We start from the raw sequence: 15,685 nt of genomic DNA on the forward strand, positions 1-15,685 counted from the left end.
AGAGACAGGTGCACAGAGAGGGAGGGAACACACGAGGAAGACGAATACACCCGTCCTCAGACAGTGAAGTGTGTGTTGGCTGCACGGTGGAGGTGGTGGTGGAGGTGGTGGTGGTGGAGGGGGGATAATCTAGTCAGCCATTTGAGTTCAGTTCGCAGATTGCAGCTTCCTTAAAAAAGAAACGGCTCCAGAGGGAAGAGACAGGTCATTCGCTATCTGGCGGGCCCAGCCCTCTAAGAACTTCCTCTCCGTGAAGTGTGAGGGCGAGATAAGACAGAGACAAACCCTGGGAGAGATCAGCCGCTCCGGGAGGCAGAGAGGCAGCGAGACTAAGAGCTGATAAGACCGGTCCAACCCCGGAGAGAGGAGGGGGGAGGGAGCAATTACCGAGTTATTATTCAGCCGCGGCTTTGATATATCTACACTCGCTAATTTGATCAAACCCATAAAATTGTTCTTGGTGAGCGTGTAGAAGAATCTGCAGACGTCAGGTTCAGAGTTTCACATCGATTGAAGGAAGGTGAAGTTTCAATGTAAGCTTTGTGCCACTTGTTTGGCATCAACGTCCTTTTAATCACAAAACAGAGACTGGAAAGTCCAGGAGGAGGAGGAGCAGTGAAACACCTGAACAGAAACAAAACTGAACTAAACCTCTTCTTGTTCATCCTCTGTTCATCTGGCAACTTCATCACAGCAACCACTGAGCGTGGCGTTTGAAAGACGACCAGGCCCCCGCTCTCTGATCACCTACATACACTGAGTTTAAGTTACTTACAGCTGCACCGTGTGTACTGGCATTTAAAATATGTTAAATGCACCAGAAAGTCGTCTCCACGCAGCCCACGACCACGACCATCATCGTTTTTTCCAAAACTTCAGAGCAGCTTCCCCCTGAACCGAAACACCAGTGTTCAGGCATTTATACTCTGGAGATCAATCTTTGGGAAAGCTCTGCTTCCTGGCGAGGAACACGGCCGCTCAGCGAGAACGCTGCGCCAAAACAAATACAAGAATATGCATTTCTTTTCTTTAAATTTCAAGCAGTTTGAACGGCGACCTGCTGGTGGAAGTATTAAAGGTTAAAAATCTCAATACGACAATTCAGGTGTTCTTCCTAGTCCAGCTGAATGTCTCAACTGAAGTATGAGCAGAACAACCTCTTAATGCGTCTTGAAGAGGGTCTGTGTGTTTAAACCACAAATGACGGAGGAATAATGAAGGACTTTTCATTTGCTGCGAGGTGAGCACCTCGGATTGCTCAAAGATTTAATCAGCACAGTTTTGATTGAACCGCTAAACGATTCCTTCTCTTTTCATTCACTGTTTGTTTGTTCTGGCTGATGAACAAATTCCACTCGGCGCTAAAAAACCCGACAGAGGAAGGAATACAACATTTTTTCATTTTTCTGTGAAGTTCTGACGACAAAGTTTTTGAACAACAACACACACACGCACACACACACACGCACACACACACACACGCACAAACAGTAAATCTCCGGCAGGTGAAGGCTGAACTAAATGAGATGTCTCCTCATTAACGGGAGCCGTTTGGCCCCTCGTCAGGGGAAACGGTTGAAGGCCAAAGTCGTCTTGTGTCACTGCGAATGAGCAGAAACGGATCACAGCGTCTCATTAGAAGAGAAAAACGAATCTCAGATCTGCAGCACATTAACAAAAAAAAAAAAAAAAACGCCACAAAAAAACTTCCAAATCCTGCAGGGAAACTGAAATCACCTCCCCGATGACCTGGTCCTCTTCCTGTCCGGGCTGACAGCAGCCTCGGGTCCTTTGGCAGCGGCTCCGTAACTCAGAGATTCAGTTCTGCCTCCGTATCGATACAGAAAACAAAAACAGGATTCTCCAACAAGTTTCTGCTTCCCTGCGGTGGAACAAACCTCTGACCTCACACTGAGGGAAGATCTGGAAACGATCCTTCTGACCGAGCTCTGCTCCACCGTTTGTTTTCAGTAACTAACTTTTTGACTTTTCAAATTAAAAGAAATGTCATTAAGTAGTGCATCAAAGGATTTAAAAAGGGTCCGCTCATCCAAATTACACAAAAATAATAATGACTCCTCTCTAACGTCCTGCTGTGTTTGGCGATGCAGATAATTGTGGTTTTATTCACAGTGAGCTTTACATTTACATTGTGTGCAGTTAATGCATCACGTTTAAAATGTGAAACTAACAGTTGAGTATTATTTTGGGCTGTTGTTAATTTCCTCATAGAAGTAGAAAACGCTGCATAATGCACATAAATCTGCTCCTGATGTTTTGTCATGTCGACCGGCTTCAGTCACAGCACTGACTCGAAACGAGACGCCGCTTCAAGTCAAGCATCAAAACTTAAAGTGATCCTTTAATAATATGGTGTTCACACGGCTGAAAATAGATCCAGATATTATCCAGAGTAACAGTTTCGTCAGTCTGGACTGAGGTGGAGTCTCAGAGAAAACCAAACCAGACACCCACCAGAAGTCGTTTAGGTGAAGCGACCCAGAGTGATTCACATATTTAATCTCCCGTGGATCTTTGTCGTCACGTGGAGTCAAAATGACAGAAATCAATTTTTGCTGCTTTCCTCTTCGAGTCCAGACGTGTCCTTGGACAAGATACTGAATCCTGAATTGCTGGCGATGTATCATCAGTGTGCGAGTGATAGAAAAGCACAGTATGCACAGAGGATGTGTGAGTGAATGGGTGAACGTGGCTTGTGGCGTACGGCGCTTAGCGCAGTGGAGTCTGTTCACCGTGAAACAAGGAATCTGAAGACGTCACCTCGGGCTCCGGCAGCTTCTCCCGTTTCACTGGAAACATGATGAATCGCTTTAATCAGATTAACTGATCATGAAAATGATCGTTAGCTGCCGCCTCAGTCTATTAAGGTCCTAACTGTCACGTAACCTTGACGATGACATGAACGACCTTCACCAGATGCGCTGTAATGACGGCGAAGGCGATCAAAACAAGACGATAAATTTATAGCTCAACTTGTGGGGAGTCCCGGTTCATCGTCTCCCATAATGCACCATCACCGACGACGGGTCAATGATGTCATGTACCTGACTGCAGGCCTAGTGTATTTCACAGAGTTACACTCGCTGTGGAGTGACCTTCTGTGTCGGGACCTTTTCAAGTGCGTGTCTTCACATCTCGTTAGCTTCCTTCATGTGGCGTCAAAGCGAGGCAGCTCGCATTTGCTCACAGCGGCGCATTCGACAGAAGTCTCTGAAGACGGCAAATTCAATTTCTGCAGCCGACGACTGGCGGCTTGAAAACACATCGAGTGAGACACATAGACAGGCGACGTGACGCAGCAGTGGTCGGATTCCTCGCCGCCGTGCCCGCCGGCTGTAAACTCTATCCCCCTGTTGTGTCCTGGTCCTCACACACACAGGTAACCTGACGCCAGATTTACCCTGCTGCCCCTCCCCCCACTGCCTCAGAAATACCCCCAAAAAATACTCCTCCCTCCTCCCACACATCTCTGTGTCCCGGGTGGCGGCAGGCTTGTCTGATGTGGTCAGGAGAATAAGATGCTTCACTGCAGAGGCTCTCTAATACCACAGAAGAAGAAGAAGAAAAAAAAAGAGAGAACACAAAGAATCTGGAAGAAAAAAAAAAAAGAAGCCCCGCAGGAACAAACGCTAACAGGTGAAGGAGACGGCCTTTTGAAGGCGGCGGGGAAGGGAGAGAACGAGGGATTTAAAAAGGAACGAGCGAGCGGGTGAGAGGGGGGAGAGCTGGTGGGTGAGGGACTGAGCCGGTGTTGTTCTGTATTCTTCTTCGTGTCCACAAATCCCAGGAAAAGACCAAAACCAGCGGTTTGTTAGTGACTCTCCTGACTCCGACTTCCTCACTGAGCCGCTGGTTCCTACTGAAGACTCAAAAATATACACATTCATTCTCAGTAACTTCCTGAAACAGCTGATCACTGTAGTTTTTAGACAAACGTTTCTCAAACAGGAGGAAATGGAGCATTTGTTGGGGATTACTTTCAGCGGCGGATTAATCCACATTTGGTGCTCTAGTGATTATTGATGATGTGAGCAGGACTGACTGAGGGAACAGAGTAGCTTTGGGGTTTTTTTAAAGACTTTTAGTGACTTAATATCTTTTCAAATCATCTTATTGAATCTGATCAGGTTTCAACATTTACATGTAACTACATTTATAATCAATTAAAACTCAAGGATTGAAGTTCGATCACCTTCTGTTGGCTCCAACATCTATAGTTAGTTTCAGCCACAGCCTGAAATACGTATGATTATGTACAACTAGACACTCCAGACTCAAAGGTCCACTCACATTTTTAGCTTTTAAGCACATTTCATGGTCTTCTTCAGCAAATGGAACTAAAAAAAAGATAGTAAGTGAACCTTTGAACTTAGACTTTTATGTACTGATGACAAATATCTGAACGTCTTGAATCAGAATGATTGTGTCGATCAGATGAAAATATCAAATAGCGTTTTTTCCAACACACTTTTGGTGCCAGGTTGCTGTTTTAAGATTTTGTTTAAGACAAAATGTTTTGGCCTTTTCACTGGATTTATTGACAATAAGAAAACTAGAAAATCACCAGCCTTGTCCTTTAAGAAAAAAAAAATTTAAGCGGGAGAAGAAAATGCCAAAGAGAAATCAGCAGCGACAAAGGAAGGGAGAAATAATGAGAAAAGTAGGCAGAGAGAGAAAAAGAGGCTGAGCAGGAAAGATTAAGACAGAAAGAATGAAGGAGGTAGGAGATTGAGAGACAAAAGACTGATGGAGGAAAAGCAGCAGGAGGGGAGACATGGAGGAATGAGCAGACAGCAGCTGAGAGAGAAGACAAAGGAGTCAGAGAGAAGAGACAAGAGAAAGTTAAAAACTGTGGGGATATAAATGGAGGAGACAGTAGGTAAGACGTTGAGAGAAAGGCTAATAGAGAAAGGAGAAGGAGAAAGGCTGAGGCAGACAGGAGGATGAGGGAGGGGGAGAGAGAGAGAGAAAGGGGGGAGGTTTAAGAGGAGTTCACTGATCTCCTTCTAATCCTCAGCTGTATTTCATTTCGGCCTGATCTGAGGAGAACGACTGGGACAGAACCGACGAGGGGAGAGCAGGAATATAAACCAGAAAAAAGTCACACCGGCAAAATTAAAAAAGAAGCGTCAGTCTGCTGACTCCTCCACTCCTCCTGTCCTCCCCCCCTCCTTCAACTCTCCACGGCCTCCTTCCCCTTTCCAAAAAACAAAGAGTGTGTGTGTGTGTGTGTGTGTGTGTGTGTGTGTGTGTGTGTGTGTGTGAGATCTGGAGGATGAATGGAGCTGTGTAGCCCCGGTGCTGCAGGATCACCCATCATCCACACTTCAAACGGAGCCCACATTATCCAGACTCGCGGCTCTTGATGTCAGCAACAATCCTGATCCTCTCCTACGCACAAAACCCCCCTCGACCTGCAGCGCGCTCGGCCACGGGGCTGCGGGGAGGAGAGGCCGACATGAAGGGAGATGTTTTACTTTGTCAGGCTTCTGGATGTTAAAACGGTGAGCCAGAAGTAAAAAAAAAAAAAAAAAGGGAAATCAAAGAGATAAAAATGACGGCAAGATGTTCTTGAAAGGAGAACACAAAGTTTTAAATCTGATACATGTGAGAAACGCTGGTGTTTTACTGGTATTGCTATGGAAACGGGATGAAAAGAGACATGCTAGTAATTTCTGATAAATAAGTTGGTTGATTAAAAAGTCAAAAACAGCAATATCTTAAAGGAATAGTTCAACATTTTGTCTGTCTCGTGGTCTGTTTTGCGAGCTGGAGACAGGTGGCGATTAGCTTAGCTTAGCTTAGCTTAGCTTAGCTTAGCATAAACACTGGAAGCAGCTAGCCTCGCTCTGACCAAAGATCAAAACGAAAACCAGCACCTGTGACGCTCACTAATCAACACATCACATCCTGTTTGTGTCCAGATTGGACAAACAGGAATTTGTGGTCTTGGAGGGAGTTACATGCTGGAACTATTTTCTGACAAACAACAGATTGTTTATCCATCCGCCCAGCACTTCAGTGCATGTTCTCTGCCGGCTGCTGCCAAGCTAGGCTAACTGCGTCCTGGCTCCTGCTCCGTACGAACACACACGGGAACAGTAACAAGCTGCTCCTCTCATTCTCAGACAGACTGTGGACAACTAGATATCCTAAAATATGAAACTATTCCTTTGAAATATACAATATACTCATCTTAAAAAGATATAAAACAAAAAAAAGGCAAATCCTCAAAGAAAAATTTCCAGGACACATGGGAACCCAGGAAATACAGCCAACAACTTTAAATCATCATGATGCTTCTCAGCAAAATGTTTTCATTTCTGTGAACCTCAATGTGGAGGGTGATTTAATGATTTAAGTACAGTTCTTTGTTTACAACGTTAGATGTTAAAAGTTCTCTTCTTTTCTGACATCTATTGTTTCACCACTTCAACAGCATTTTATTTATGAGTCCACACGGTCCGGACACTTCTATGTGCATGACCCAGTTAACAACAAGTACAACAATAGCAGGGGGGGTTTAGTGATGTTATTCTGCATGTACCAGAAGCTCTGTTTGCTCTCATCCCACGGCCGACAGCTTCCACACACCGGCTCGTACCAGGAGCAAAGCGAAGACGGTGTTTTTATCTGCAGCGTTTGCTTATACTCTTACTGATCCAGGAGTTTACCTCCGTTTCACTGCTGCACTCAAACTAAGACATCTCTGGATCATGTTGTCAGCACAGGGCCTCAAATGCAAAAAATAGAGAAAGAGAGAGAAAAAAAGAAAAGAAGCAGCTCCTGGTTTAAAAGTTCCTCCCTGCAGTTGTATGAGGTAATAAGGCTCGGTGCCAGCTCTGCCCCGGAGAAATAACCAGCCAGCCGAGGCAATAAATAGAGTGAGAGATTCTCGCTGACACGGGCAGGCCGGGCGAGCCCATTAAAACGTGACCTCCCCGACCTTGGAGCAGCCCAGACTGAGTGTACACCCACTCAACCACCTGCTCCTCCTCCTCCTCCTCCTGATGCAGAGCGGGAGCAGGGAGGTATGTACATATAGGAGCTGCTGGACGGTCAGACTCCTGGAGGCACAAAGTAGCCCACTTGTCCATATTTGACAGCTATGACCATAACTGTGTTTGTGTAGTGTTGGACAATGTTTGTTAAAATATAAGTCACATATTAAATAAATGTGTCCTACTAAGTGTTATGTGTTTACCTCGTTCCTCTGAGCTCCATTGTTTTCAGTTATCATTGAGCCAGTCTGTTGCACTGGGCGTCCTGCAGCCACACGGCTCAAAACTTACCATCAAGTCCAATTTAAAAAATTTTTCTTTTCCTCCAGATCACTCTACTTTGTAATTTTCCCTCTACGTCTACCTCTATCTCCACCTAACTTTAGGTTTTCGTTGCCTAACCTGAAGAAATCCTGAAGCACAGAGGTGTGAGAAGATAAAATACAGCAGCGCCGCAGCCTGAGAAAACTGGAATCGGATTTCCATGGCGTTAAAACAACCAGAAATAATGGAAATTTCACTTGGAAATGGAATTGTAATGTTCTTGCTAAAACCAGTGCATACAGTGTATTTACAGACCAGCCAATAAAACCACAGTAATACACTTACACCTTTTTGATTTTCTATGCAAAAACCTTCTACAGTGCTCATATGTTAAGAAGAAAGCTCAGAGTCGTCACCAGGACACAGAGCTGGGTTTATTTTGTCCTGGCTGGAGACGCAAACTCGACTAAAAACTGGACTCGCCACCATGACATCACTTTTGTTTCCACAGCGTCTCAAACGAGCCGTGATGTTTATCATTTACCTCTCTCTGCCACAGTCCTGTGTCCTCTCATAAACCAGACAGAGTTTTATTTTGAAAGTGACGGGTCTTTTCAACAGTTTTCCATATCCTGAATAAACGTCTTGATTAAAGACATTTTGTCCTGCTTCAGTATTCGATCTATTTTCCAAAACAGTCTGTAATTTTACATCACAAGAGCAGGATGAATGAATCATCAGCGCCGAGCGCCTCTACAATGAATTTCATGAACTGCCTCTTCAGGAGGATAAGGAGGAAGCTCTCCGGTCCGTCACAGCAGCCTCAGCGGTGCAGCTGAAGAATCTGGAGAATGCCTCCATTGAAACAAGGACTGTTTCATGTGTGCATTGTCGTGCATGAGAATCAAACATGTGAAATGTCAGGCTGCGGCCACAGGAATGTTTAGCCAAATGTTGCCTTTGCCACGGCGATGAATCATCGCTCTGTGTCCGACGAGCACCGAACCACTTACTCATGAAAGAAACATTTACAAACTTTCTATGGAAGTAATCAGAAGAGGAGACGTCAAATCAGAGGAGAACTCCGCCCCCTTGACCCTCCTCCGCTGTTACGCATCATCAGAGATGTTTTTCTGATGAAAAGTGGCAACGTACTTTGTCTGGAGGGCCCACTTTTCTTCAGGTTTCTACGTGTATTTATGCTTCATCATTGATTTTTCCGTCTTGTAAATAAGCAGGAGTCAGAGGCAGAAAATGCCTTATAGCTGCAATGCACTCTGGGTGAAGAAATCAGCCTTCACACCTTTGCTCTAATGGATTTGTCTCTGCATCACAACAGAACACTGGTGCAAAGACGAAGCTTTGAAAATTACAGTTGACGTGTTAATTTGCAAATCATTCTCACCTCAAGGGCCACTTGTAGCTGCTCTGGAGCTTTCAATCGTATCACACAATCTTCCTCATCTCGGCAAGGTCGAGAATGAACTAGAAGTGCTCAGGTAAATTGAACACGTACACGTCCAGCTGGGCAAACTCTATTTGCTGAGGAAGATCATGCGATTCAATTCAAAGCTCTGGAACAACTAGAGATGGATTTTGTGGTGAGATTGTTTCGCCAACTGCTGGATCCAACTTTCAATCATAAACTTTTCAGACTCTTAAATTGACAGAAGGACCAAGAAAGTTTTTTTGCATTTAACAATTCCCCAAAGTCCTGACATTGGGGGTCATTCGGGGTCAATGCCTTGCTCAAGGGCCGCAAACCTGCTTCTCTAACTCCCAGCCTTCTTAGCTCCGAGAAACACCTCACAGCCGCACCTCGTGTTAACACCGACACATGCAGCTCGACGGCAGAGACGCTGCTCTGTGCTTTTAGCCCAACTTTGAAGACTTCAGCGAAAATGAGATTTGAATTGACTGAAGTTTGCAGAACTCGTATCACTGCGAAATATCTTTATTTCAAACCTGGATGTGGAGATCCACAGTTCAGACTTTAGAGTCTCGCAGCAAACCTTCATACCCAAGAAAATCTGCATTAAAATCTCCATCACTCACAGTGACTGTAAAGTACCAGAACTGTCTGATATTGATCATGTGTGTAAGCCCGTCTGTTTTATTGGTGACAGAATCAGCACTTAATTTTCATTACATCATTAGATGCATGGAGATAGACAAACAAGTTCTTATTCCCATATGACCCATACAAGCGTTTTTGTGTTTAGCATTAATGTTATCACCTTGAGCAATGATAACCACCAGAAAAAGCTTCAACACTGGTCGTTTAAGTTTCTGTTCATCTACACAATGCGAGTCTGTAGTGGCAGACTATTAAAGTAGTCAGATGACAGGTTGTTAATAAGTCATTTCTCCACCACAGAAAAAAAAAGACTCTTCATACTTCCCTGAACAGTTTGAGTCACTGTCTGATCAGGGTGGGACCCCTGATAAAAAAAAAAGGGAGAAGGGGGGTGTGCAGGGTGAGACAGTGAAATCTGCTGTGACGCAACAGCCGGAGGCGAGCGGTCTCCTGCCTTTGCCTGCCTGCTAAACGGTAGCTGTCATCTCCCGTCAGGCTGGCGGCGGCAGACGAGACGGCTTCCCTTCCCCTCCTCGGGCCTGAAGACGCACATCATCTCCAATCACAGCTGGCTGCTGTGATGGGGCCGCTACAGCCCTCTCACCAGAGAGACTGGCTGCTAACTGCTACTCACACACACACACACACACACACACACACACACACACACACACACACACACACACACACACACAGCCTGATTTCATATTCCACACCACACTGCTGCTGCTGAGGTAGCTTAGCTTGTACTGACTCATTGAAAGCGTACGGCTGTTTGTCCACAGAGAGCAGTGTGAGCCTGAAATAAAAATTAGGCTGTTCTTCTTCTTCTTCTGTTTCTGCTGTGTATCAGTGACGGCCCGTCTCCCTGCGCTGTCATCGCCTCCCTGTCTGTCTGCCGTGCAATTCTGTTGCTCCCCTCCTCCGAGAGGTCGCGTCCATCCCGCCATATGTCCGTCAAGCTCTACTGTACCGCCCCAGGCTCTGTGAACACCGCCCCCACCCCACCTACACACACACACACACACACACACAGGCCTGCCCAGCTGTCCCAGCAGCAGATAGGAAATGAGCAAATGGACAAGTTGGTGAATGGATTAGCTGCATGAATTAGTAATAAGTTATTATTAATTAAAGAGGCACTTGATTTTTTTTTTTTTTTTTTTACTGTACCACGGCAGATGATGGCCACAGGTTTTAAACTGCTCTCGATTGAACAACACCAGTAAATCAAATATTTATCTGACAGGTGCCGAGATTCATGTCTTTGAACACATCTCCCTTTTGCTATTGCTACATAGCTAGCGTTAGCATTAGCAGCTGTTTACCTAACAGCTGTGAAACGTTGCGAGTTCAGCGTTGGACTAAAAGTGAAGACGGTGTTGATGGCAAAGCGGCATGTTCACTCCGGTGGTCCATTTCCTCTCCGACAGTTTGGTCACAGATTATTTAATGTCCCTTAAACTGAAGGAAGAAAAACAGACTGATGTGTGTAACTCAGCTTTTCTACTAAACCCCCCGCTTCGTTTACTTTTACAGTTACGCACATTCACAGCTGAGATCTGCCCTTAACGACTCATTTGGTCACAGATTCAGACTTAAACTGTTGTTTTCCTTCAAAACAAGGAAAATACATTTAGCAAACAGGGTGAGATGCTTCTTTTTTCCCCCAGGTGACGTTTTCCTTTGTTTCAGGAATCTCTAAAAAAAAAAAAACCCGGAGAGAAGACGAGCGATTGTTGCACTTGTATTTAGAAAATTACACTAAGCTGTGGGAAATGCACTGGTGGCTGCTGGGATCAAACCAGTGACCTCCTGGTTCGAAGGGCCGTCCCTCTCCTCATTTGCATCCGAAAAGAAGAAACAAAACTACAGGGAGCTTGTAGATCTTTCTCTCTTCAGATGTGACTGCTGAGGAGGTGAAGTGTGGGTGCTGCTGAAACAGAGGATGAGACTTTGCATTTTCTTTCATCCCTCAACGACTCCTCTGTGGACAGAGAGAGATGAGACAGATGCTGCTGATTTGAAAGACTATAATTGACTCAGCAGAGCTGCCGTCAGAACACGGATCTGTCAGAGAGCTTCTACCACGCCCCAAAAAAACGCTGAGAACCAGGATTTACCGCAGTAATTGCAGAAAGCGACGAGGACGGATGGTAGAAAAAGGTTTCAGGAAAACAACTGCTCGTCTGGTGAGCAATGTCACTTTCCTTAAACGAAGCCTAACGCCTGGAAAATAGCTTCCAAGATGGGGTGTGAAACCAAGTTATTGCTTAAAAATGAAATTCTTCAAAGAGCAAAAAGGCTCCTTTTACACAGACCGTTCAAAGCGCCTTTATTCCTCCTCGCTGTTTGGTATGAAAAGGTACGGACACAGAAACCGGGGGGTGGGGGGGGCGGCCATTGTTGTTCCACCTTTAAGCCGGCAGCGGAGGAAGTCAGAGCCAGATCAACGTCTGTGGAAGAGGGAGAGCCAGCATGGCGGGAAAGAGAAGCAGGCTATCTCAACAAGCTAATGAAGGGTCTTCTTAACGGCGGTGCAGCAGGATCTCAGTATAAAAGCAGCTCTGGAGTTTCACACACTTCACAAACAGCTCTTTTCTTCAGACGTTTTTTTTTTCTGGCAAATGAGAACGGCAGAGTGGTTTGACAAGAGCTGGGGAGCTGTGTTCACTGAGGTAGTTAAGGTCAGGCCAAACGTCATTGATTGAACTAAGTGCTCCGCCGAAAAAAACGTGTGCTTCAATCAATGCTGCCTCTAATGGTGCGGGGCAGAGCTCCCCGAAGACCTCGGCTACAGACGAGTGTGACAAAGTCATCCTGAGGTGCCGGAGTCACGTTCCCTCTGACGACAGGCTGATGGCCCGGCCTGGCCCGGCCTGGCCTGGCCCGGCCCTGCCTGGCCCGGCCGCTCTCAGTTCCTCCTCTGATAGCACGAGTTAATGAAAATGCCATCGCTCAGACAGGCCATCGATGAGGGAGGGGAGGACAACAGACAGAAAAGAGTTTAACTAGGAAGATCCAGCTGTTTCAGTGACAGGAGAGTTCCCAAAGAGGATTCACACAGCTCATAATCTTTAGGAAAGATTGCTGCTGATACATCAGTTCTAATCTATTACTTTTACTGAACAGGGACAAAATTATTAGTTCCATTAATAAATAATAAAGTAATTATTGGACTTTATTTGGGCTGATCGACAGAAAGGATGAACATGAGGCAAGAGAAGCACTAACTGTCTTCAGTGCTCTTTCTGAATTGCTAAAAAGGGTAATTAGTGGAGTATTTAAGGTAGTATGTTGCAAATTATTAATTTTCTTCAAACTACTGTTTTTCAGCGCAAAAGGTATAAGAACGGATATCAACTCCTCTTCCCCGATCTCTCCTACATCCTGTTTTTAGTCTGGTTTTATTATCAGAATGAATAAAATAAATATGTATTTGACCAAAAAAGTAAATGTTGTTCATTTTAATGATTCAATAACAGAGGAAATTTGACAAGACAAGACAACAAGACCAAGAGCAACCCAAAGTTTTAAAAACAACACAAACTTTTGACCGGTTTGTGACGATGGATGAAACGTTACCAAAGTCATTAGTATTCATCCTCGGGAGGAAACGAATGTCTGAAGTAAATTTCATGCTGATCCATCCACTTGTTACCAAGATATTTCAACAGAAACACGTCAACCTGCTCATGGCTCTAGACGTCAGGAGGAAAAGGCAGAAGATTCATAGCGATCAATCAAACATATTTTTGTCTGGACCAACCAAAACCTGCGCTGCTGACATGGCAAAAAAAAAAAACCACTCATTAAGACAAATGAACGTTGCAGTTCTTTACTTATTAAGAAGGACTCAACATCACACAAAGTCTTTTCGTTTTAAAGTTCAATCTGCTGTGCTTGTTGTCGTCTTCCAGCAGCAATCACAAGAATATTTATAGATGATTGAGGCTGAATCAAATCTGCTGAACGTCACCAGTTCTGGGTTATTTTCTTTTTTTGGGTGAAAATCGATAAAAAAATGAAAATAATGAGCCGTAAGTATCAAAACTATAATCAAACTGTCATTGTGTTGGTCTTCCAACCTACTTTTTTTTTTTTTTACTTCTCTTTTCCTGAGAGAATCCAAAATTACACCTTCTTTCACTTCCTCGGGTGCCCTGCCCTCCACTAACAATGTCCACAAAAACCACACACACACACACACACACACACACACACACACACACGTACAGATGAAAGGCTCGGCCCTAATGACAAGGTACCCTGTCCACTTAATACTTCAAAGATTGAGCTCGGTGGAGGGCAACATCCCCCCGCCTCTCCTGCCCCTCCCACTTCCACCACAATTAGCCGAAGCCTGAACCAAACCAGGACCAGCCTGAACCCACAGAACCTCTTTCTGCATCCAGCTCCGTGCGACCGACCTCCAGACGTACACAGAGGAAGGAAAACACTCCCGGTGGACATGGAGATACACAAACACAAACCAACACACAAACCGGTCACACACACTGATTTAAGTGTAATCTGACACATGTGTCCTTTTCCTGCACGCACAAATGAAATTACACACAAATAAACAGAATAGGAAACATGGGAAAAAAAATACTCAACTTGCACATAAATTGTCCGTTTAAAACCAAAAACCAAACTGTCCCAGGAATTAAACTGAAGAAGTGACTCATGAAGAAGTTCTTTGAAAACATTTGTTTTTGTTTTCTGTTCACTGAGTCCCGGGAACATCAGGATTACTCCCATCAACAGCACAGTAAACACGGAGGTTCATTTTCTTTTACTGTTGTGTGACTTTAACGTCTGAATCCAACGTGGGAAAGAGGTAGAGAAGGGCGGCTGAAAACGAATGTGAAAATGTGAAAACTGAGGCAGAAAACTGAAACTTAAATATATCTGGTGCATCTGTGGTTCAGGAGCTTAAGCACCTCTGTTACACTAAACTACCCAACAGCAGCATTTACTTATTTTAACAGGAAATTTATATGAATTATTTTTTTCAGTGTAGAACTTTTACATAATAAAAATTGGCACAAACCAGAGTGTAGTATTTTTTACAGTGTAGCACTTCCACTTTTACTCAAAATACCAATCAGTGTATTTCTGGGGCTAAATGGCAACACAGCACTGCTGCACACACCAGCCCACACAAGTGCGGCAGAATACAGAGACGCATCGGGGGGATGGATGAATGGCTCCCCTCGGATCAAACAGCCTCCAGTCTCACTCACCAACAATCAAACCCTTCAATCATTTTTCATTTTTTAAAGCCGATTTTGTCGCATTCGATGAGCCTCATGATACATCACCTCGAGGAGGATGACTCAAAGTAACGTCACTCTAGAACAAAAACCTTTTTTTTTGTTGTTGTTGTTGTTGCAATTAACATAAGAGCCTGTGATTCGGAGAGCGGTGATTCATTACAGTTGTTCTCCCTGTCGTGGTCCCTCATGACGGGATGAGGTCAGCGGCATCACGGGGGGGGGTGGGGGGTTTCCAGGAGGTTAATGGGCGGTTTGACCTGAGCTGTGGATGTTGAAGAGAGGCAGAGCTTCATGGAGACCAGGACAGTTTCAGTTTTGTGGAGGGAACTGACTGCTTTGTTGTGACATCACAAAGTTGCAGAAGTCCTGACAGCTGGTTTTAAGGCTCAGTTTCTGAATACAGGCTGTGTGCGTTTCTCTGTGGACTGAGGCTTTGATACTTTCACAGTATTAATATAGGATTTAGACCTGATCTATAATCAAACTACACATGGACATCTGCCTTTAGACTATATGGGACCTTTAATCTAAAAACTGCTCCACTGAAGTGTCAGTTTCAGTCATCAGCATCCTCCTCTACTCGCCTGAAGGTTCCTGTTTACATTTTTCTTTCTTTTTATTGATAGATCATATGTCTTTTGTCACATGTTTGGGTGTAGTAACGTTCATATTCATGAAACTTTCTTAAACTTACTTCCATCCTCCTGCACTCGCTCTAGTTTTGGGAAATTTAAAAGCGTTTTGTAAGAAACCATTTATGGAAACCAAGGGGCTTCAGCTGGGATTCAAACCTGTGACCTTTAAGTCCGAGGATGTTCTCCAAACATTGGGCCACTTCACCACCCCCTCCTTCCGTCACAACATCCATCAATACACACTTCACCCCCCCTGGCCTCCCATGATCCCCCCTATCCTCCCACTCAGAGCCATAAAAAACACAGGTTTCCTCATCAGGACAGATGTAGCTGCACGGCACCATTAGCTCGCATCCATCAACGCCTCTGCACACCCAGATAAAGGAGGGTTTTGGGGGGGGGGGG

At 44.8% G+C, this 15,685-nt stretch overlaps 1 protein-coding gene across 2 annotated transcripts in view; it reads right to left on the reverse strand.

The window, feature by feature from the left end:
* brf1a (BRF1 general transcription factor IIIB subunit a) overlaps window positions 1–15,685 on the reverse strand; it is a 105,574-nt gene that overhangs the window by 46,903 nt on the left and 42,986 nt on the right. The window lies entirely within an intron of this gene.

Source organism: Seriola lalandi, unplaced genomic scaffold (genome assembly GCF_002814215.2).
Source record: "Seriola lalandi dorsalis isolate HSWRI2012SDOR001 ecotype SW California unplaced genomic scaffold, Sedor1 jcf7180002054497, whole genome shotgun sequence".
NCBI lineage: Eukaryota > Metazoa > Chordata > Actinopteri > Carangiformes > Carangidae > Seriola > Seriola lalandi.